The sequence below is a fragment of the Gymnoscopelus microlampas genome (genome assembly GCF_963454915.1).
Source record: "Gymnoscopelus microlampas genome assembly, chromosome: 10".
Taxonomy (NCBI): Eukaryota; Metazoa; Chordata; class Actinopteri; order Myctophiformes; family Myctophidae; genus Gymnoscopelus; species Gymnoscopelus microlampas.
Genome location: NC_139947.1, coordinates 46527019 through 46549761, shown reverse-complemented (window position 1 = coordinate 46549761; position 22743 = coordinate 46527019).

The window sequence follows — 22743 nt, the reverse complement described above, 5'->3', positions numbered from 1 at the left end:
TTTTTTGTTTGCTTGTTTGTTTGTTTGTTTTTTAAGCAAAAATGAATAGGGAAGTTCAAGTTCAAGTTTATTATTATGTCCCAAACTGGGCAATTTATGTTACAGCAGATAGTAAGAAACTCCAACACACAGTAAACATACATACAGCACAAGACACACATAGACATAGACATAATCACAAGATCCAGATAATAATAGCTACTCATAGCTACCTCCTCCTGCTGCTATTATTGATGGCACGAATGGAAGTAGGTACAAATGAGAATTTGTACCTATTGTTTTTAGCTGCAGGGGTCTTTAACCTTTGGCCGAAAGGCAAGAATTGATATTCAGGATTTAGGGGGTGAGAGCTGTCTGCCCTAATAGAAGATGCTTTCTTAAGCACCTGCTGGTCATATATATGACTCAGACAGCTAAATTGTACCCCCACAATCTTGCTAGCCCCCCTCACAACCCCGTTAAGGGCATTTTTCTGTCTAATGCCAAGGTTTCCATACCAACAAATGGCAGCAAATGAAATAACAGACTCTATGAAAGCTCTGTAGAATAAAATCATCAATGACTTATCCACCTGCAATTTGGCTATCTTCCTTAAACAGAAGAGGCGCTGTTGACCTTTCTTACACACCATTTCAGTATTGAAGTCAAATTTTGATAGTCAATAATGGAGCCGAGATATTTATAAGTGGTTACCAAATCCACTGTCTGGCCATTTATGACCCTACTCTGAGGAGCTAGTGGAGATCGTCTAAAATCAATACACGTGTCTTTAGTCTTTGTGACGAAATGCATCTTCACACCAAGAAACAAAGTCATCTACAACAGGGCCATGACTGGCTTCACTATCACTCAAAAGACTAACAATCACAGAATCATCTGCAAATTTAACAATGTGTCTGTTATGTTGACTCCTACAATCATTAGTATACAGGATATACAAGAGTGGGGAAAGAACACAACCTTGGGGTGAGCCGGTGGATGATGTTAGTTCTCCAGACAATTTACCATTCACCCGTACCCTCTGGGTTCTATTTGTGAGAAAATCAAGAAATACTTCTTACTTACTTAAGAGTACTGAACAGATTTCCTGTATTTTGCATCAGTTAAGCATTTCATCTGTACATACATTTGGATTCCCATTAGGTTACTGTGACATCTAACCATAAGAAAACATTAGAGAAGGCCTTAAGTCCAAAGGAAAAACACCTTGCAAACCCAAACACACAGTATAATGAGGAGGCAGCAACAGTTAAAATGCATTTCCACACAAAAAAAGCCATATTATTTGTGTGAAAGAACATGTGTGGAGTTACTGTAGCTACTCCTCCAAATATGAATGCATTGTCATGTAATGAAATATATATATATATATATAAATAAATATATATAATCATGAAAGTCGTGTGAATGATAATCAAATAACTAAGCCATGTGCTTTAATGTGAGTCAGTTGAACTCCCAGCTCATACAATCCCCACCCTACATACACAGATTAAGGACCTATTCTCCTCTCACTCTTGCAATTGAAAAAATACAGAAATGAGAATTGAGATGGACCCCATATTGTTTATTCATTTTTTGTTTTGTTTTTGTAATTCATTGATTTGTTAATTTATGTTTGTTTTTTGCCATTCGATTACACAGGCCCTCACCCTAGGCTTGTCATTTCCCTGTTGTCACAAAGTGGGGCAACAGTAATCATCTTAGCCCCCATAAATAGCCCTATGCACAATAGTGTATACTTGGGCTGCATTCAATGCTCATGCTTAGTATGTGTATTGCTATTTGCTAACAAGTTCATTTAAGTCTTGCAGGGTTCTGCCCATTATAGATAAGTGTTCTCTAATATGCTGTAATTGTTATTGCTTCAAAACTGTGTTTCGTTGCTTTAATGTCACGTTTAGTGTTTTGGTTTAACACAATGTTTAACACAACAGGTTACAGTGTTATTGTATCAGTTCTACTTGATGTACAGACAACCTGATTAGTGCTAGGTCCTCATTTTTAATTGTGACAGTCCCGTGCTAAAGCCTGGTTTATACTTCGTCTTACGACGTATCAGGCTTAAGTGTACTCTGTCTCAGGAAAGACTAAAGAAATATGTTGAATTGAAAATTTGATCTAAAGCATTGATAATCAGGCCTATGTAATCGACCATTTGCTAGAGTAGATGGTTGGTTTTTAGAACAACACAGCACTTAATTTCAACATTTCAAGATTGCTAATGCCTGGTAATTGTATATTTGACAATGGCCTCTGTTCCCCAATTGTCCATGAATTAATTTGTCTTTTGCTGATCCTTTTTTAAAATTGTTTATGCCATAACCCCTAAACATAATTAATTTCCTGCTGAAGCTAAATTTAAGTCTGAGTGTGATGTGTGTAAATGCTGTCAGTTTGCAGCAGTAACATTTTATGTGTTTGAGATAATACGTATACTGCGAATATATAGATTTATAAACACAATGCTGAAATTCTTTCTTCTTTTGGTGGGGGTGACATCTTTTTGTGACAATTTGAATGTGTAGCGTTATTTATTCTGTCAGATTTACACGTTCATTATGTCATAAGAATGTACATTATACAAAGGTTATAATTGGTCCTGTAACTTCCTAACATTAAGGACACCCTCTACCTTTCAAATGCCTTGTATAGAAATTCAGCAGATTTCATCGACATGATAGATATATCTATTAACTCAATGTAAGATGAGCTATTTTAATGGCAATGGTAGTGTGTACAGTAACATTAGTGTCGATTCTCCATTCACTCTCCCACCACACTGTATAAAAACCAAAACCAAAAGTCTCTATATTAAACAGCATGGAGGAAAAATGCTGGCTTCATTTGTGTCTGAATCTTAGGCCTCTGTGGATGTTTCCTTCTTCTCTCTCTGTTGCCTCTTGCCTGATATTGTTCAGTTTCTGCTTGTCCCCCTTTATCCATGTGAATTTCTAAAAAGGGACTCAAAAGTGTAATCACTTTGGGATGAGATCTGCTATTCTGTGTAGCCAACAGAGTGAATGAATGAGTCATCATTATTACCTCTAGCAGGGAAGAGACCGTTCCTATTGATCTACAAACAAATAATTTGACTATTAAGGGGCTTTGATTTGCTCCTGTAGAGCAGGGGTCTTCAACGTTTTCAGGCCAGGGACCCCCTAGCTGAGAGAGAGATGAAGCAGGGACCCCCTCTATATTGTATACAATTGTGTTTCAGATAAAAACATTTCTTTTTACTTAGTCTGCTCTTTTTTCCCTCTACACCTAGCCTCTTTGCCAAAAAATAGCCGATCTACAAGCTCTCAACGCCTCGCAGCGCGAGGCGTTGAGAGCTTGTAGATCTGCTATTTTCGGCTAATGTTCCCCTCAGAAAAGGAATTCTAGGGTTCAAGTGGTAATAGTTAATGTAAATAAGTGGAGTAGCTGCAATAAACAAAGATATTATTAGCATCTTTTAAACCAGAGGTTCCCAAACCTTTTAGCTCGGGACCCAAAACATAAATTTGATGTCTCCCCGGGACCCAAAGCAGTGAACGTAGCAGATCTACAAGCTCACAATGCGTCACATCGTAAGCTGGTAGATCTGCTATTTTCACTACCGGGTGGTAAACGGAACGCTCGTCCCAAAAACACACTGCCCCATTTTTTTCGCGGTCCGAGACCGCTGGTTTAGACCCGGGGCAGGGTGTTTTAGGACGACGGCTAGCGATTCAGGGGTGGAGCCAGGCTAACGCACCGGAACCATAGAGTTAAAAATAATAGAGAGGGCACCCGAAATCTCCTCCCATCCACTTACATTGAGTTGCTCACCCAGCGCATGGGCGTAAATCACCCGTTCTTCCGGGTTGTGAAATGTGGTGGGCGCGGCCTATTATGGGCCCAATTCGTCACTTCTGTGACGCGTTTTGCGTCACAGAAGCGCGCAGCCCCGTGCGCAAGCTCGTACGCATGCTCGTGAGTCGAGCCCATTGGTCGAAACGTTTTCGCTCGTTCATGTTGAGGCCCCATAGCTGCAATACCATGAATGGCCAGCATGTCCATTTGGCTTCAATGAAACCACTGGGTTCTGGGGGCTTGACCGGAACACACTCAAAAAACAGCACATTCAGCAAAAAAAAGAAAAAAAAACAAGACTCTCCCCACCAAAATTGGCAAGACACACCATCTCACCCCAACACCCCAACCTGCTTCCGGTCTCCTAAAAAGGCGTCCGCCCACTTCACGCAGAAAGCTACGCGAGACTATGCAGATACAGAAAGTAAACGGGAGATGGTGTGTCTTGCCGATTTTGGTGGGGAGTAGACAATAGACTTACCAGCCGTTGTTGCACGACCCGCGGGGTTAATTGGTCAACCGGCCCAGTGTGTCTTGCCGATTTTGGTGGGGAGAGTCTTGTTTTTTTGCACTATTTCTGCTGAATCAGCTGTTTTTGATTAAAGTCAGCTGCGTTGCAAAAACACCATAAAAAAGTCTGTATACAGTGGTTCTCAAACTTTTTCATGTCAAGGACCCCCTAATTGACACTTATTACCCCGCGGACCCCCATTTTTACGGCTCTAGCAGTGATTCTCAACCATTTTAATTTCAAGGACCCCCAGTTTGACATGCATTAGGGCTACGGACCCCCCATTTAATGGCATTTATACCTCTGGGACCCCAATTCACATTGTAAAACCAATGTTAATTTAACTCTGAGAGTGTACAAATGGAACCAAATGGACCCGTTCATTTGGTTCCATTTGTACATTCTCACAGAGTTGCAGACCCATAAGGGTCCATTTGGTTCCTGTCCATCATTTAGCTGGGGACCCCCTGGAACCCCCTCAAGTAGGCCTACCCCTGGGGGTCCCCGGACCCCACTTTGAGAACCAATGCCGTATGACGTCCATACAACGCCCAAGAAGAGCTAGACCTTGTCGCTAAAAGACGCTGATGGGATTACTGAAAATGTGTTTTGCTATTTTAGAATGTTTATGCTGAAAAGTAACAGTTTTGGCCATAATGAGGTTTCCGCCGACAGACAATATATTTATATTTGTATTGTTTTTCAGGACTTTCAAAAAGCAAAATGGGGTCCGTGGACCCCCAGGGGGTCCCCAGCGAAATGGTATTATTAAATATGTCACTTTTATTGTTACTTTTAACTTAATGGATCCTATGTAAGTAATACTAATGAAGGCTCTGTTCCATTTAGTGTAGCACAGTGGTGTCCACAATCCCCATTACTGAGAGTGTAGTACAAATGGAACCAAATGCATTTGGTTCCATTTCTACACTCTCAGAGTTACACACCTGTAAGGGGCCATTTGGAAGCCCATGAGGGTCCCTGGACCCCAACTGTAGACCCACTGGTGTAACAGAGTCAGAGTGTTTCCAGTGGGCCAACATGCACAATATCAGCACCCTGACTCTGTTTGACCAGAATGGAACAGAGCCTTCATTAGTATCATTGGTAACACCTGTGAATGTCTTCATAATATGGCTGCTGTGAATAGAGCCAATTGCTCTACACTCCCTAGGAAGCAGGGGGGGGCTATTTGAACCACAAATTATCGGGCCCGCATCCTCTCTCACAAATACACCGACCGACAAACACACTCACACTCACTCAGCAATGTTTCGAAGTAAAAAGAGTGAACTAAACAACTCATAATGTTTACCAGGGTGGTAAAAAAAAGCTGCTAAAACCAGACCGTGGAAACACAATGAATTATCTCCATCCGACAAAAATTGAGGTGAGTTTCTACAGTAGCCCTGAAACATGAGTCGAGTCATACCATGACAGTCATGGAACCACTTGTTCCTGGTTTGCGATTTTTTTTTAACATTTACAACAATCACATCTACATTAACGTTCCGATTTCAAATATAAAGTGCTGACCCTCAAGCTACTGATGTAACAAGTTGGGGCGCACTGTACTCGTATCTTCCGTATTGTTCAATAAAACGCATTTTTAATCCGATCGGCGGCCATTTTATTTTTTATTTGTAATATATCAGAGTGCAATACACCTCCCAGCCGATAGGGGCGCGTAGTTGAAAGCATTGGAGAACATGGCTGGTGATCGGATTAAAAAGCTTTTTATTGAACAATACGGACGATACGGATACTTAGACCAGTGCACTTTAACTGGTTACATCCATGGCTTGGGGGTCAGCACTTTATATTTGAAATATGAACGTTTATGTAGATGTACGGCAGTGGTGTGTTCTACCGTCAGATGCTGTGTACGGCGTATACCTTGAGATTTTTTTCCGTCGCCACCGTATACCTTCAAAAACTGTTCAAAACAGCGTATCTGATACGCTGCACCCAGGAGTGGCTGCTGGCTGGGCTGGGGGGCGCAGCAATACAAACAGCAAAAGTGTGGTCTGACCATCTGACTAGTCTAACTCTGAGGTGAAGGCTTATCATGTGCGTGGCTATTGTAATTGAGGTGATAATTAATGGCTACTGGCGAAGGAATTCACACATTTCAACGACCTGCCATTCACTTCATTGAATAGGTCACTGAATTGAGTACTTCATTAGCATTCAAATTGCGCGTCATAGCACAGCAAAACACAGTTTTGTCAATACAGTTTGTGTCTTCAATGCCAAGTTAATTCTGTAATAGATACAGGAAGGCTCGCTGTTAACACTGCTATTATATCTGATAAGCCTAACCATCATTTATTTATAACAATCCTTGCACTTCTATGGTAATATATATGTATTTTTTAAATGCATCCAAGGCTAAAAGCAGCTCCGAAGTGGTTGAGTTACAGGGTGATTAACATTAGAAACAGTAGAAAATCAGTACAAAGCATATTGTAAGTGTAGGCTACTCAGTGTTACTGTGAAACTGGGGCTGAGTGGGCCTGGCCGAGTTTGTTGCATTGAAAATGCATCTAAGCTTGGAAGTGGTTGAGCTCAGGTGATCAGACATCAGTAAGAAAAATCAGTACAAAAGAAAAATCAGTACAAAGCATATATGGAAAATTTTCACATTAAATATTTTTGTGGGCCACACGCGCGTGCACATTTTTTACATTTAATTAATTATAGACGCGCGCATGCCGTGCGTGTGGGAGGCAGGGAATAATCATAGTATACCTTCAAAAAAAACTAGAACACAACACTGATGTACGGCTTGTAAATGTCAAAAATTCGCAAACCAGGAACAAGTTGTTCCATGACGCTTGTGACAGACGAGCGTCATGTGAAACATGGCCATTCTACAGGTGTGATAGCTTAACTAATTAGCTGTTCAGCATTAAGGAATTGATGGAATTGTGTGTAATTTCACTTTGATGTTCCTTTGGAAAAGCAACAACTAGTAAGGATGAAGAGCTATGTTGTGTGATGTTTGTGAAGGGAATATGTTGTATTATTGAGCTGTGTTTGTTTGTGATGCTGAGACACTGAGTGCCGCGCTATGAGCTTGTAGATCTGCTATTTTTGAAAATTTGTGAAAACCTCTGAATATATGTATTTTTTTAAAACAAACATTTTTTTACTCATATCTTTGCTTCTGGAGGTACAAAACATTTTCAGATCGGGGTCCGTGGCCAAATATATATCAAATTTGGGGTCCTTGACATGAAAAAGTCTGAGAACTACTGGTGTAGTTTGTAATGTTTAGAGGTAGTATGTTTGTAGGTTAGTGGTGTAGTTTGTAGGTTAGTGGTGTAGTTTGTAATGTTTAGAGGTAGTGAGTTTGTAGGTTAGTGGTGTAGTTTGTAGGTTAGTGGTGTAGTTTGTAGTGTTTAGAGGTAGTGAGGAAGACGTGTGCTGGCAGTGATGATGAGATACATTATGGATGTTTCAATGGGCTCTATGAACAGAAGCCATACTGGAATTAAATTGGGCCTCTTCCTTACTTCCTTTTACAGGTGTTACCAATGATACTAATTAAGGCTCTTTTCCATTCGGGTCAAACAGAGTCAGGGTGCTGATAGTGTGTTTGATGGCTCACTGGAGACACTCTGCTACACCATTGGGTCTCAACGTGTTCTTGAGGGGGGTTCCAGATGGCCCCTTATATATCTGTAACTCTGAGAGTGTACACATACAACCAAAGGGACCCTCACTGGTGCATTTGAACACTCAGAGTTATGGGAGTCCTTGAAATTAAAAGAACCACTGTGCTACACTGAATGAAACGGAGCCTTCATTAGAATCATTGGTAACACCTGTGAAGAAAGTAAGTCAGGGGCCCAATTAATATGGATACTATGCCGTGGTGGAAAAAGTACTCAATGTGTTTACTTAAGTAAAAGTCTCTATACTGAAATGTAGAACTGCTCTTGTTACAAGTAAAAGTCTGGAATTCAAAATGTACTTGAGTAAATGCACTTAGTTACTTTACACCACTGCTACTGTGCATAGAGCCTATTTGTATCCAGGTGGACTGTTCAGCGTTGTTTTGTTGATGCCGCCAGTAAGTCATGTTTCTAATGTAGTTGTGTATTTGGTAGTGCAAGACCACCAAGGTTCTTTGATCTCTAAGAATGCTTTACATCATTGGTTCTCAAAGTGGGGTCCGGGGACCCCCAGGGGTACTTGAGGGGATACCAGGGGGTCCCCAGCTAAATAATTTATAGGAACCAAATGGACCCTTATGGGTCTGTAACTCTGAGACCCTAACGGGTCCATTTGGTTCCATTTGTACACTCTCAGAGTTACATTAACATTGATTTTACAATATAAATTGGGGTCCCAGAGATAGAAATACCATTAATTGGGGGTCCGTAGCCTAATACATGTCAAACGGGGGGGTCCTTAAATTACAATGATTGAGAATCACTGCTAGAGCCGTAAAAATCTTCTCTTATGGGGGTCCCTGGCTTATCTTTTCAAATGGGGGTCCGTGGGCTAATAAGTGTCAATTTGGGGGTCCTTGACAGGAAAAAGTTTGAGAACCACTGCTTTACATAACCGTGGGGACTTTTATTTTGTTCCAAATAAAATAAGTAATAGATTGATCTAGCATATTGAAATAGGATTTTGGTATGCAAACTGGAATAGACTGGAATAAGTGAATGCATTTTGCATATATATATATATATATATATATATATATATATATATATATATATATATATATATATATATATATATATATATATATATATATATATATATATATATATATATATATATATATATATATAGTAAAATTGTGTCGCAGATTAAAGTTTTTCCATGGGTTTCATCGATGGATTCATTGACTATCAGTGTTGTGTGAATGAATGGTAGACATTTAACCACTTAAACCGTTAACACTTTGTAAACTTGACCTTTGGCTCTGTACTTGATTTGCTCCTTTTTCCCAAAACCACTTTGCCATCTGCTATTTTCGACTAATGTTCCCCTCAGCATAGGGATGCTATATAAGTTTGATTAGATAAACTATGCTGTGTACAGGATACAGTATACGTATATATCTGGTATTTATCTGGCTCTCGGTCACTTGAATTAATGTTTGTTTGTTTGTTTGTTTCTCAGAGTGGAGACGACTGTGCCGAGGTTGCGCCATAAATGCCCAGAAGACTGAGGTTCTCACCTGCAGTATAACATCCACCTCTAATGACGACGCAGAGGTGATCTGGTGAAGCTAGCCAGATGTACGTAGGCCTGTCACAATTCTTACATAATCGTCTGATTGCAATTATTTGAGATAATCGCAATTATTTTGCATAATCGTTGAAGTATTATTATTTGTATGACAATTAATCGTCAACTTAAATTTGTAATCATGACAGCCCTGGACGGACGGACGGAGGATGGAGATGACGGGATACGCCGCTGGAAGGCTGAACCCGAGGATGCCCTAGAGATCGAGAGCTTGGAGATCTCTCTCTATCCACGGATTTGTCTGCATGGGGCGGGGGGGATTCCTCTGCGGCGCTGGCCCTGGTCTGCCTGCGGTGGTCTCCATCCGGTGTATCGATCGCTGATTATCACATAATTCCACTTCAGTGTGTTTTGTGCACACGACAGTGTGTCACGACAGTGTGTATGTGTCTTCGTTGATGCATAAATCCACGACAGTGCGTTCTGTGCTTTTGTATCCACCTCGATGTTAAACACCGGTTGGTTTCCGCCGCCGAAAGACCCAGGTCGGCCGGGGGTTTCCTCTGAAGACGGCTCAAAGTAAGGAACCTCTTTAGGGCTGTCACCATTATGACGTTGAACTTGGCGATAAATTGTCGCTCAAATAATTGCGATTTAACTATTTAATTGCGTCTTACTGACATTTTGAATAAAACTTTGTCTGGCTTTTTTTAGGCTTCGTAAACAAAAGGCGAGCTACACGCTCAAAACGCATCACGTCGTGATGCGTTTTGAGCGTGTAGTTCGGCTATTTCCACAATTTTTTTGAAAATGTTTTAAAAATATATGAACAATTTTCAACATGGAAACGATTATGACTGATCCCCAAAAAAGTATTGCGGTTATCTCAAATACTTGCGATTATGTAATAATAATTGTGACAGTCCTACCTGGTCATTTTTCCTTTTCCTTTGCTGGATGCTGCAGTTGCTTTATGCTGCAGTTTGTTGGATGATGCTTGTAGTGAATACAGCTATGCTGTTCGTGTTGGATGCCGTTTGGGTCGTACGTGTGATGATGTGGTTAAAGATTTTTGCTCTTTTTTTCAGGTTTGAAGGCCGACGTTGAATCTATGACTATGTTGGTAGTGTAGTTTTTGTTTTCATCTGCCTCTGCAAATCCAGGCTGTACCTGGTCATTTTGAAAAGGTCCATAAGACCTTGTTCATTTGTAAGGTCACTGTTTGGTAGGTACCAAAAGGACACTGTTTGGTAGGTCCCAAAAGTCACTTTTTGGTAGGTACCAAAGGTCACTTTTTTTCTGGCTGGGTTGGGGGGAACTGTGTAAATCCAGGCCTGGACCTGGTCATCTTAAAGGTGTGTGTGGGGGGGGGGTCACACGATCATCAATTTCAAACCAATGGAGCAACTATTTTTTGTTTCTCGCCCACCTGAGTTACATCACGGCAAGGTAACTATACAATGCAAACATCTAGCAAAGTTATTTCATGATATTTTATGAACAATCTAATAATGAGCATTTTTCTTTTTTTTGTTTGGTAGCTTTATTTTTTTCAGAAGGAGAAGCCATTCCGGTACACTTCGGTGAAAAAGAGAAGGCACGTCCCCTGATGTATTCGCTATGGGGTCGGGTGAAGGCCAACAGGAAGCCCGACCCCAGATGACCCCGATCTTCAACACGGAGCAGCTCTGTTGTGCACAGCGGCCACTCGATCCTGTAGGTTTACACTCTATAACACTCGAAGGATCAGACCCTTCCTCACCCAGGAGTCAGCCCAGCTCCTTATCCAGCCATCAGTCATATCAAAACTTGACTATTGTAACTCTCTCCTTGCTGGCCTCCTGGCATGTGCACTTAAGCCTCTCCAAATGATCCAGAATGGAACTTTTGGTCTTCAACCTGCCAAAAAGGGTCACATGTCTTCATCTTCCCCGCTCCCTCTATTGGCTCCCAGTTACTGCCTCGCACAGAGTACAAAACACTGACATTGGCCTACAAAGCAACCAAAGGTATGGCACCCCATATCTTCAAAGCCTGATCCAACCCTACAACCCCCCCCCCGCTCTCTCAGATCAGCTAACACAGGGAAGCGGTCAGAACCTTTGCTAAAACATCCAGGACAACGCTCCACACGTCCCATACTCTTCTCCCTTCTGGCTCCCAAACTATGGAATGAACTCCCCATTGCAATTAGAACTGCAGACTCACTCTCAACCTTCTGCCATAATCTGAAGACTCACCTCTTCAGACTCCACCTAAGCCTGTAGCACTTGCCCTAGCCTTGACGACCTTGCAGGCTTATGCAAAGGCTAAAATGTAACTTCGATAGGATGTTATGTAATCAGATGGTAATTGTTGACCTGGCATCCTATAGAGTGTATAGTTTCAATGTACATGCTGATGATAGGTCCTTGGTTTACGTATGTATTAATTACGTTTATGTATTAATCGCTCTGGATTGAGCATCTGCAAAATGCCTACATTTTAAAGCTCCTTCCTCCACCACCTCCTTCCACCACCACCACCTTTTACCACCCTCCTTCCACCACCTCCTTCCACCACCTTCTACCACAATTTACAATCTAGACATTTAGCAGACGCTCTTAATCCAGAGTGATTTACAGTAAGCAAGGACAACACAAGATAATGCATCAAATGCATCGAAATGGTAATCTAATAATAAAGTAATAAATAAGTAAACTAATAATCTAATAATAAAGTAATACATAAGTAAACCAATAAACTAATACATAAGTAAACCAAGAACCTATCATCAGCCTGTACATTGAACCTATACACACTATAGGATGCCAGGTCAACAATGACCTGGCATCAGTCTACATAACATGCTATCTAACATTTTAGCCTTTGCATAATCCTGCAAGGTTGTCAAGGCTAGGGCAAGTGCTACGGGCTGAGGTGGAGTCTGAAGATGTGAGTCTTCAGATTAGGGCAGATGATTGGGAGTGAGTCTGCAGTTCTAACTGCAATGGGGAGTTCATTCCATAGGTTGGGAGCCAGAAGGGAGAAGAGTCTGGGACGTGTGGAGTGTTGTCCTGGATGTTTTAGAGAAGGTTCTGACAGCTTCCCTGTGTTAGCTGATCTGACAGTGGGAGGGGTTGTAGGGTTTGATCAGGCTTTGAAGATATGGGGGTGCCATACCTTTGGTTGCTTTGTAGGCCAATGTCAGTGTTTTGTACTCTGTGCGGGCAGTAACTGGGAGCCAATGCAGGGAGCAGAGAGGGGGAGACATGTGCTAAGTTTGGCTGGTTGAAGACCAAGCGTGCTATGGCATTCTGGATCATTTGGAGAGACTAAAGTGCACATGCCGGGAGGCCGGTAAGGACAGAGTTACCATAGTCCAGTTTTGATATTACTGATGTCCGGATAAGGAGCTGGGCTGACTCCTGGGTGAGGAAGGGTCTGATCCTTCGAATGTTATAGAGTGTAAACCTACAGGATTGAGTGGCCGCTGTGATAGTGGCTCTTGAATGAGAGCTGACTGTCCAGGACAACACCAAGGTTCTTGGCTGTTGGAACCAAAGTTACCAGGGCGTTGTCTATAGAAATGGTTAGATCTTGCATGGGGCAGGACTTAGCTAGGAAGAAGTGAAGTTCAGTCTTGTCTGGGTTCAGCTTGAGGTGGTGTGAAGACATCCACTGTGAGAAGTCAGCCAGACATGCAGTGATGCACTCTTCCACCTGTTTGGCAGACGTGGGGGAAGGATGGAAACATTTGAGTGTTATCGGCATAGCAGTGATAAGATAGATTGTGCACAGAGATAACAGCGCCAAGAGATTTAGTGTACAAGGAAAACATTAGGGGGCCAAGTACAGATAGCTGGGGGACCCCGGTTCGGAGGGTGCGGGGAGAGGAGAGCAAATCTTTCCAAGAAACCTGGTAGGTCCGGCCAGTTAGGTAGGAGGAGAACCCAGCTGGTGGTTCACTGTGTCAAATGCTGCTGATGGGTCTAGAAGAATCAGGACTGCAGAGTGGGAGGCAGCCTGGGCAGCATGTAGTGCTTCTGTGACTACAAGGAGTGCAGTTTCCGTAGAGTGGGCCGGTTTGAATCCTGACTGGTTGGGATCAACAGGTTGTTCTCTGAGAGATGGAGAGAAAGCTGGTTGGAAACGACACGTTGAGAGAGAATGGAGGGGTTTAGGGACCTCAGGTTACGTCAAGTGGTGACGGTCTGCGGGTGAGTAGGTTTAGAAAGAGAGAGGGAGAAGGTTATGAAGTGATGGTCAGAGTTATTTAGGGAGGTAACAGAGAGGTTAGAGAGAGAGCAAGCTCTGGAGAACACAAGGTCCTACACACCCTCCTTCCACCACCACCTGCCACCTTCCTTCCACCACCCCCTCTTTCCTCCACCACCACCTCCTTCTACCAATCTCCTTCTACCACCCTCCTTCCACCACCCTCCTTCTACCACCACCTACCTCTATCACCCTCCTTCTACCACCTACCTCTATCACCCTCCTTCTACCACCTACCTCTATCACCCTCCTTCTACCACCTACCTCTATCACCCTCCTTCTACCACCTACCTCTATCACCCTCCTTCTACCACCACCACCACCACCTCCTTCATCCACCTCCTTCCAGGTCTCACTTCTGTTTGTAATACATGTTTCCTGTTTGTTTGTAATTCATGTTTGTTTGTAATACATGTTTCCTGTTTGTTTGTAATTCATGTTTGTTTGTAATACATGTTTCATGTTTGTTGTTTGTAATGCATGTTTCATGTTTGTTTGTAATGCATGTTTCATGTTTGTTTGTAATACATGTTTCATATCTGTTTGTAAGTCATGTTTGTTTGTAATACATGTTTCATGTTTGTTGTTTGTAATGCATGTTTCATGTTTGTTTGTAATGCATGTTTCATGTTTGTTTGTAATACATGTTTCATATCTGTTTGTAATTCATGTTTGTTTGTAATATATGTTTCATGTTTGTTTGTAATGTATGTTTCATGTTGTCTCGTCAGAGTTAGTCTTGTCCTGTCCCCACTCTCGGCCTGCACCTTGTCGTGGTGAGTGGGCTTTGAACCAAGACAGGCCATTTAACCCATTAAAACCTAGTGGTGTAAAGTAAGTACAAATCTGAGGAAGTCTTACTTTACCCGAGTATTTTCAATACTTCTACTCCACTACATCTCAGAGGCAAATATTATACTTTTACTCCATTACATTTATTTGAAGACTTGAGTTACTAGTTGTAGCCCTATGTATACATTTCGGCCATTTGAAAATCGAGCTACGAGCTTGTAGATTTGCTATTTTCAAGTTATTTTTTTACATTTGAAAAATTGTGAAATGGAACATTCTACATAATGAGTACTTTCTACTTGGTACTTTAGGTAAATTTGTATACCAATACTTTTGTACTTTTACTCAAGTAAATTCTGAATTTCTGACTTTTACTTGTAACAGAGTATATCTACATTGCAGTATTGGTACTTTTACTTAAAGGGATATTTCACTTTCAAAAAAACTTTTGGTCATTTTATCGTCTACTCAGGCCTTTGTGAATCCCCCAGACAGTTTTTAAGTTGCTCGATTCAGTATTTAGATATTTGATATTCATTTTATCAGACATGCCCCCCTTCCTATACAAACCTATTGTAACTTCAAACTCCATTTTAACCATGTTAGATTCATCGAAAACACCCGTCCTTGGTTCTGGGGTCTCACCCTGCCCTCCTAATGCATGAGGGGGCCGTGTTTTTCCGATTAATTTTTTTATTTATTTTATAATTTTTTATTTTATTTTTTTCATTTTCCAATTTATTTATTTTTTAAATAAATGAAAAAAGTCATTGTAAAAACACGGCCCCCTCATTAGGAGGGCAGGATGAGTCACCAAAACCAAGGACGGGTGTTTTTGATGAATCTAACATGATTAAAATAGAGTTTGAAGTTACAATGGTTTGTATAGGAAGGGGGCATGTCTGATAAAATTTATATCAAATATCTAAATACTGAATCGAGCAACTTAAAAACTGTCTGGGGGGTTCACAAAGGCCTGAGTAGACGATAAAATGACCAAAGGTTTTTTTGAAAGTGAAATATCCCTTTAAGTAAAAAAGAGTACTTTGTCCACATTTTAGATTTTAGCTATATACTGTATGTATATAAAGGCCCAAGTTTTTCAGAAACTATTAGGATTTAGAACAGTGGTTTAGAAACATATATGTATGCATGCATGCATACACACACTAGGGCTTTCACCAACTAGTCGACTAGTATAACCACTAGTCGACCTTGTTGGTACTAGTCGAATAGTTGATCAAATAAATTGCCATTGTTTTAATGCCATTACTACTATTATTATTATTATTATTATTATTATTATTATCCTCCTGCCTTTATTTTTATCAAAAGGGGGTCAAAAGTATGCCCAATAATAGGCTATTATTGGGCAATAACCCCCTTTTGAGGATCCTTGGAGACGCTGCTGTGCCAGAAGCGCTTCCCTTGAAATGGCATAGAAATAAAGGAAGGAGGATAATAACAATAGTAATGGCATTAAAACAATGGCAAAAAAAAAAACTACCACTGGGTCAAATTAGTCGACCAGTAAAAATCTCTAGTCGTGAAAGCCCTATTTGTGGATAGCCTAAGGTTTGGTCTTGATGAGCTGGACCCACATGTGACCTTCAAGCTAAAGTTCAAATGAAACAAACAGCGACCGCTCATCACAACGTGTACTCAAATAGTTTAGACTCATTTCCAGACGTCACACTGATAAGAACCCGTATGCGCGCTTACACGCAGGCCCGAGCACTCATTAGACGTAATGTAAAAGTGGTCACAGCACTCATGCAAATCGTGCCCATCGTAACTACATTTTAGAGGATACCTAGTATGGGTGTATTTATTTATTCTCTATTTTGCGTTTACAGGAATTAATTAAAAATCTAATTTTAGGGACCTTTTGATATAAAAAAAATACACAAAAGTAGATCTCATTATGACCACAGGTATACTCTAACATTCACACTCTCAGAGAGAGTGAACGTTAATATGTGGTTTCTTCAACCTGTAAATGAGTCAAAGAGGTAAAAGACACTGGTATGGCACTTCTGGTTCACTAGGATGGGGTTCAACTCCCTGCGGTGTCCTGCTGATTGCATTTACAGGTTAAAGGTGTATTTATATAAACCAGTATAATCATCACACAAGTCAAGCCATAAACCTCGTGTCAGGCTTTCCACCACGTAATGAAATGCACAGCCATTCATGTCGCTGCTAACTAACCTGATCCTAGGTCAGCCTAAAACATCGCACAAGTTAAAGGGCAAGACCGCTTTGGTAGAGGTTTGGGTTGTGTAGTTTTTGGTCATGTACTATGGTCGGAGTTGTTCATGTACTATCTGATTTTTTACTTGGTTGGTTATGCAGGACTGAAGTTACTGTACTGTATTCATTTGCTGTGATGTGTTTCACTGTGAAGCCCATGTTCTTGTGAGATCAGACAGCCTGTGCATTAGCATAACCTGTTTTGGCTTGGTACATTAGATCAATTCACTTCAAGATCCCCTCCCCCCTTACCTCCCCCCTTACCTCAAATGTCTGGAAGTGTGGGGCAACACATATGAGAGTAACACCATTCCTTTGGTTATTTACAAAGAGGATTTCAGAGCACATACTAACAGACTTTTTATTTTATCAGGTTTGTTGAAAATAATGGATTTAATTGAGCTACGAACATTATTAGTCGTGTACAAAGCGAAATACAGAGGGTTGCCAAAACAGTTACAGAAGTTATTTAATTTGAACTCGCAGGAAGCGGCCAACAGAAGAGATGATTTTAAACATCTGTTTGCTCGAACAACATTAAAACAAATGTGTATCTCTGTTGCAGGTATACAATTATGGAATTCGCAAAGCAAGGAGTTGAAGAGTTGTACAACAGTGTTTCTTTTTTTTTTAGTTTAGTTTATTTTGATCCACATCAACAATTTCACCAAACGTACCACACTATAATCCAACAGTTCATGCTGATTGATCAAAAAGGCATAGGCTGAAGCTCAAAGCTTATTTGTGCCTATCCTTCCTACATGTTTTTTTTGTTTTTTTTTTGTTTAAGAGAGTGTTCAAAAGGGGGAAAATGATCAAGTATGAATTGGATGGTTAATCTTCCTTTTTTTGGTCGTTGTTGTTGTTGTTGTTTTTAATTTTTTTTTTTTTTTTTTGTTCTGGTTAAATTTTGTGTGATTTTCTCATGCTCTCGTTCTTTGTTCTCATTTCTTTTCCGTTTAGTTTTCTCCTTTTAGTTTTAGTTTTTGATGAATCATGATGTACTGGTTGGTAGGATATTTGATGATTTTAATGGTAGAAAGGGGCAGGTATAAATAAGATTTATCTTCTAACTGCTCCTTTTCAGTTATGGAATATGTAAAAATATGTTAAAAAAAATATGAATGTGATCATGTAAACCATAATTGAAATAAATAAAAATGAAATGAAAATCTCCCTCTCTCTTACCATCTACATTAGCTTTTGGTACTTTAAGTATATTTTGATGCCAATACCTTTGTACTTTTACTCAAGTAACATAGCACTGGTTCAGCTGGAAGTGAGATGCCCCATTCTGTGTGTAGTGTCTAGTCATCACATACAGCCATCTTGTCAACTGAACCGGTAGTCTAGTGGTTATTGAGATGTTTCTCAAAGGTGAGAGGACCAGGTACGAATCCCGCTTGGGTTCCATAGAACCTTGGGGAAAATGATGAAGTGTTTTCTTTTTACTGTACTGGAGTATTAGTGCACTTTTACTTCTACTCCATTACACCTGCAAAGGCAAATAGTGTATGCTCTGAGGAAGGCTCATAGCCGAAACGCGTAAGCGTTCACTTTATTGGTGTGCCAATAAAAAAGTGGAAATGTGAGTAATTTGTCCTCCAATTAATTGACATTTTTGGATGTGCTACCTTTTTGGAATCTTTTAAAATTCCTTTTTTGATATGTATACTGACTTTGGGTCTAGCACTCCACTGAGAAAACCCATTGTTGATGCGCAACCTCTTTTTCTTATTTAGTGTACTTGTACTCCACTACTACAATTATTTGAAAACTTTAGTTACTTTGCAGATATAAATTGTTATATAATAAAACATACATATTAACCACTTTAGCCCTATTTTATACCACAGCCATTTGAAAATAGCCGATCTACAAGCTAGATCGGCTACTTTCAAACATTGTAGTACTTTAGCTTTTGGTACTTAACGTATATTTTGATGCCAATACCTTTGTACTTTTACTCAAGTAACATAGCACTGGTTCAGCTGGAAGTGAGATGCCCCGTTCTGTGTGTAGTGTCTTGGGATCACATACAGCCATCATGTCAACTGAACTGGTAGTCTAGTGGTTAGTGAGATGTTTCTCAAAGGTGAGAGGACCGGGTACGAATCCCGCTTGGGTTCCATAGAACCTTGGGGAAAATTATGAAGTGTTTTCTTTTTACTGTACTGGAGTATTAGTGCACTTTTATTTCTACCCCACTACACCTGCAAAGGCAAATAGTGTACTTTTACTCCACTACTACAATTATTTGAAAACTTTAGTTACTTTGCAAATATAAATTGTTATATAATAAAACATACATATTAACCACTTTAGCCCTATTTTATACCACAGCCATTTGAAAATAGCCGATCTACAAGCTAGATCGGCTACTTTCAAACATTGTAGAACTTTAGCTTTTGGTAAGTATATTTAAAAATAAGTAAATATAAAAATAGAGTATTTTTATATTGTGGTATTGCTACTTTTACTTAAGTAAAATGTCTGCACTTCTTCCACCATGAAACACAGTTGTGTTTAAAGAAATAATTGCTTTTCAATTCATCCTAAGGACTCATTCCCTTATTTTCTATGTTTACAAAAAATAAAAATAACATTCACTTTTAAATGCATTCACCCTTCCCCCTTAGGCCGTGTGGTGACCCACCAAAAAGTGCCTAGAAAATGAATTTCGTTCCCACGTCTTGGATCTACTTTTTCAATGCATTTTTGCATAGACAATACCCTTGTGGACTTTGGGTTAAAATGTCTCCGCACAAAATCCTGCAGTATTTTTTTACAAGCCAGAAATGTATATAACAGTGAATAACCAAAAAACGAAAATCTTATGCTGCTGTTTTTGCTTGTAAAATGTATTATATTGTTTTTGGCAACACAAAATCTTTCTCAAATGTCATAAATACATGTATTGGTGCCTTAGTATACTCATATTTGAAATGTTTGAAATGTAGAAAGAAAACGCTTCTACTGAAGTGATTGGCGCCCAGCACAATGAAACATACACATAGTACATTTAGCTAAAAGCTTATATTTCATACATAGAAAATGTCACAACTTACTGTGTACTGAAAGGTAGGAAAAAAGCAGCACTCCTTGGCCCAAAATGGCTGAGAATCAGCCCCCTAGATTGGAATAATGCCAAAAATGGACAAGACTAGAATAAATACACTAAAGCTCCAAATTATTACAACACATGGTATAAAATATTTATTAAAATACCACAGATGGTCACAGCATGTGTCATTTGTACATCAACCCTCCCACCCACCCACAAGATCAGGCCTTCTGTGTCACTCACAGAGAAATGTTGGTTGACAGTGCAACGGCAGCAAAATAGTATACAAATATGACAAAATATGAAAGTGCAGACTGCATCTCCTCTGGATGACCACTGATCACACCATTCATGGATTTGGGGCACCAACTTGACTCATTGAGTATGTCTTGCAGCCTTGCATCACCAAACCTTTTTCCTAAAATACCTAGGAAGGACATGTATGTATGTTCAGAGATGTTGCACTTGGTAGGGCAGTGAAAAAACAGCTGGGGGAAATCAGGGGTCAACCTCCGCTTCAATTTATCCTGCCTGCAACATAAAATATTAGGGAAAGATGAGCACAAGTGTATAGATAAAGATGTATTCACAATGATAGCCAATTTAGTTTAAATATACTCTCATAGACTTGTTTGTGATGGAATACATCTATAATATACTTTTCAGCATAAATGTTTTTGTTTTGTTTCCCAGAACTGTCAAAGACACACATGGTATTTGAGTTACCTGTAGTTTGAAGCATCAAGGTCCTCATGCTTCTCCACTGTGTTTACGAACATCCTTCGTAGATGGTTTATTTTCAGCACCTCTTGGTCAACTATAAGCCATGGCGGATGACTCTCTCACAGAAGATCTTGTAGCGGTCAGCGAAGGGTGGTTCATTTCCCCCCACACACACACACACACACACACACACACACACACACACACACACACACACACACACACACAGATTTTAACCATTTATTTATGTCCACATAAAGGAGAAACATACAGGGACACAAATATTATACTGTAGGTGCAGTAAGGTTACATTCACATAATCCTGGCATATGTCTTCACAATACAATAAACATGTCACTCAGTATCATCTGGTGTATTAGCTGTTAACGATGTAAAGATGTCTGAGTTAAAACAGAGATGGAACATGGATGAAATGACACGGGAATGTTTAAAATACAGTAATAGCACCCATACAATCATAAAATGACAAATCAATATTTGACAGTCCAATATTGACACGCATGTTTTGTTTACAATCTCTTACTTGGCCATATTGCCAATTAGCTTATGGGCTTTATCAGCACTGGTGAGATGCAGTGGTGGACATTCACTTGAGTACTGTACGTTTTTTTAGTACCTGTACTTTCAGTGGTGTAAAGTAACTAAGTACATTTACTCAAGTAGGCTACTGTACTCAAGTAGAATTTTGAGTTAGTTTTACTTTCACAACGTGACGTGTTGTGAGCTTGTAGATATGCTATTTTCAATAGATTCTTTTCATGTGATAACATAAAAAATGATTTCAGTCTCATGTTAAAATGTGTCTCCCCCCAAATAAATCTATTGAAATTAGCAGATCTACAAGCTCACAGCGCGTTGTGATACGTTGTGAGCTTGTAGATCTGCTATTTTCAATAGATGTTTTTATCTGATAACACAATAAATGATTTCAGTCTCTCATGTTAAAATGCTTACCCATGGCCATGGTTGTTATTGTTACAATTATGTACGGGCCCAGAGAAGTACCTGTATCTTCCGTATTGTTCAATAAAAAGCCTGTTAATCCGATCGGTGGCCATTTTCACCATATCCTTTAACCACGCGACCCTATCGGATGGGAGGTGTATTGCACTCTGATACATTATAAATCTATGAGAAAATGGCCACCGATCGGTTAAGAATACTCTTTATTGAACAATACAGAATATACGGGTACTTCTGCGGGACCATACAGAATTGTAACATCAATGGCCATGCGGTAAGCACTTTATATTTGAAATCTGAACGTTTATGTAGATGTACGGGCTGTAAATGGAAAAGTGCAAACACCTGGTTGAAGTTCGGTCGGGACAGACGACCGTCGTGTATCCATGGCTTGTTGTACATGTATCCCATCTTGTCCGTGTAAATTCCTGAACCTCTTCTTTCTGGACAGACATGAGATTCATATGGCATCGTTTCGAGTCCTTTTGACGTGCTTTTGAAGGATATTTTCTTTGTTTTGATTTATTTTCTTCGGACGTTACCGTTGCTATGGCAGATTGGCAGTTGTTGCAGGACATGGTGAGGCGGAAGAGGCGACCCCATTGGTTGTAACGGGAATCACGTGCCAAAAACCGCACCACCCCTTTGAAAGTATTACTGCGCTGCTAAGAAAATAGTACCGACTTTTAAACTCTGATTATAAAAATACTGCGCCAAATCAGAGGTAATTTTTTTTCTTACTTACTACCAATAGATCTTTTTTAAGAAGCAGAGATTATTTAGATCCACTTGATGGGAACGAAACTGAAGGAAAAGGGGCTAGACAATACGGCCTACCTGTTGCTAATAATGTACTGTAGGGTTCATGGACTCACATGCGCCACATGGTGGCCGATCAGCCACACTACACCTTAAAAAAAGGTGTCAAATGTGGCACCACCAAGTAGTAGTGGCGCCTCTGTGGTACCACAGAGGCACTCAGATGGTATTACTGCCATTATCAAGTGCTAACCACTGTACCAATCAACTCTAAATTGTCTGAAACGTACTCCTAACAGGTTTTTGGGGGGACGATTTTGGCCTCCACACTTAGTGATTTTTTTTCGGA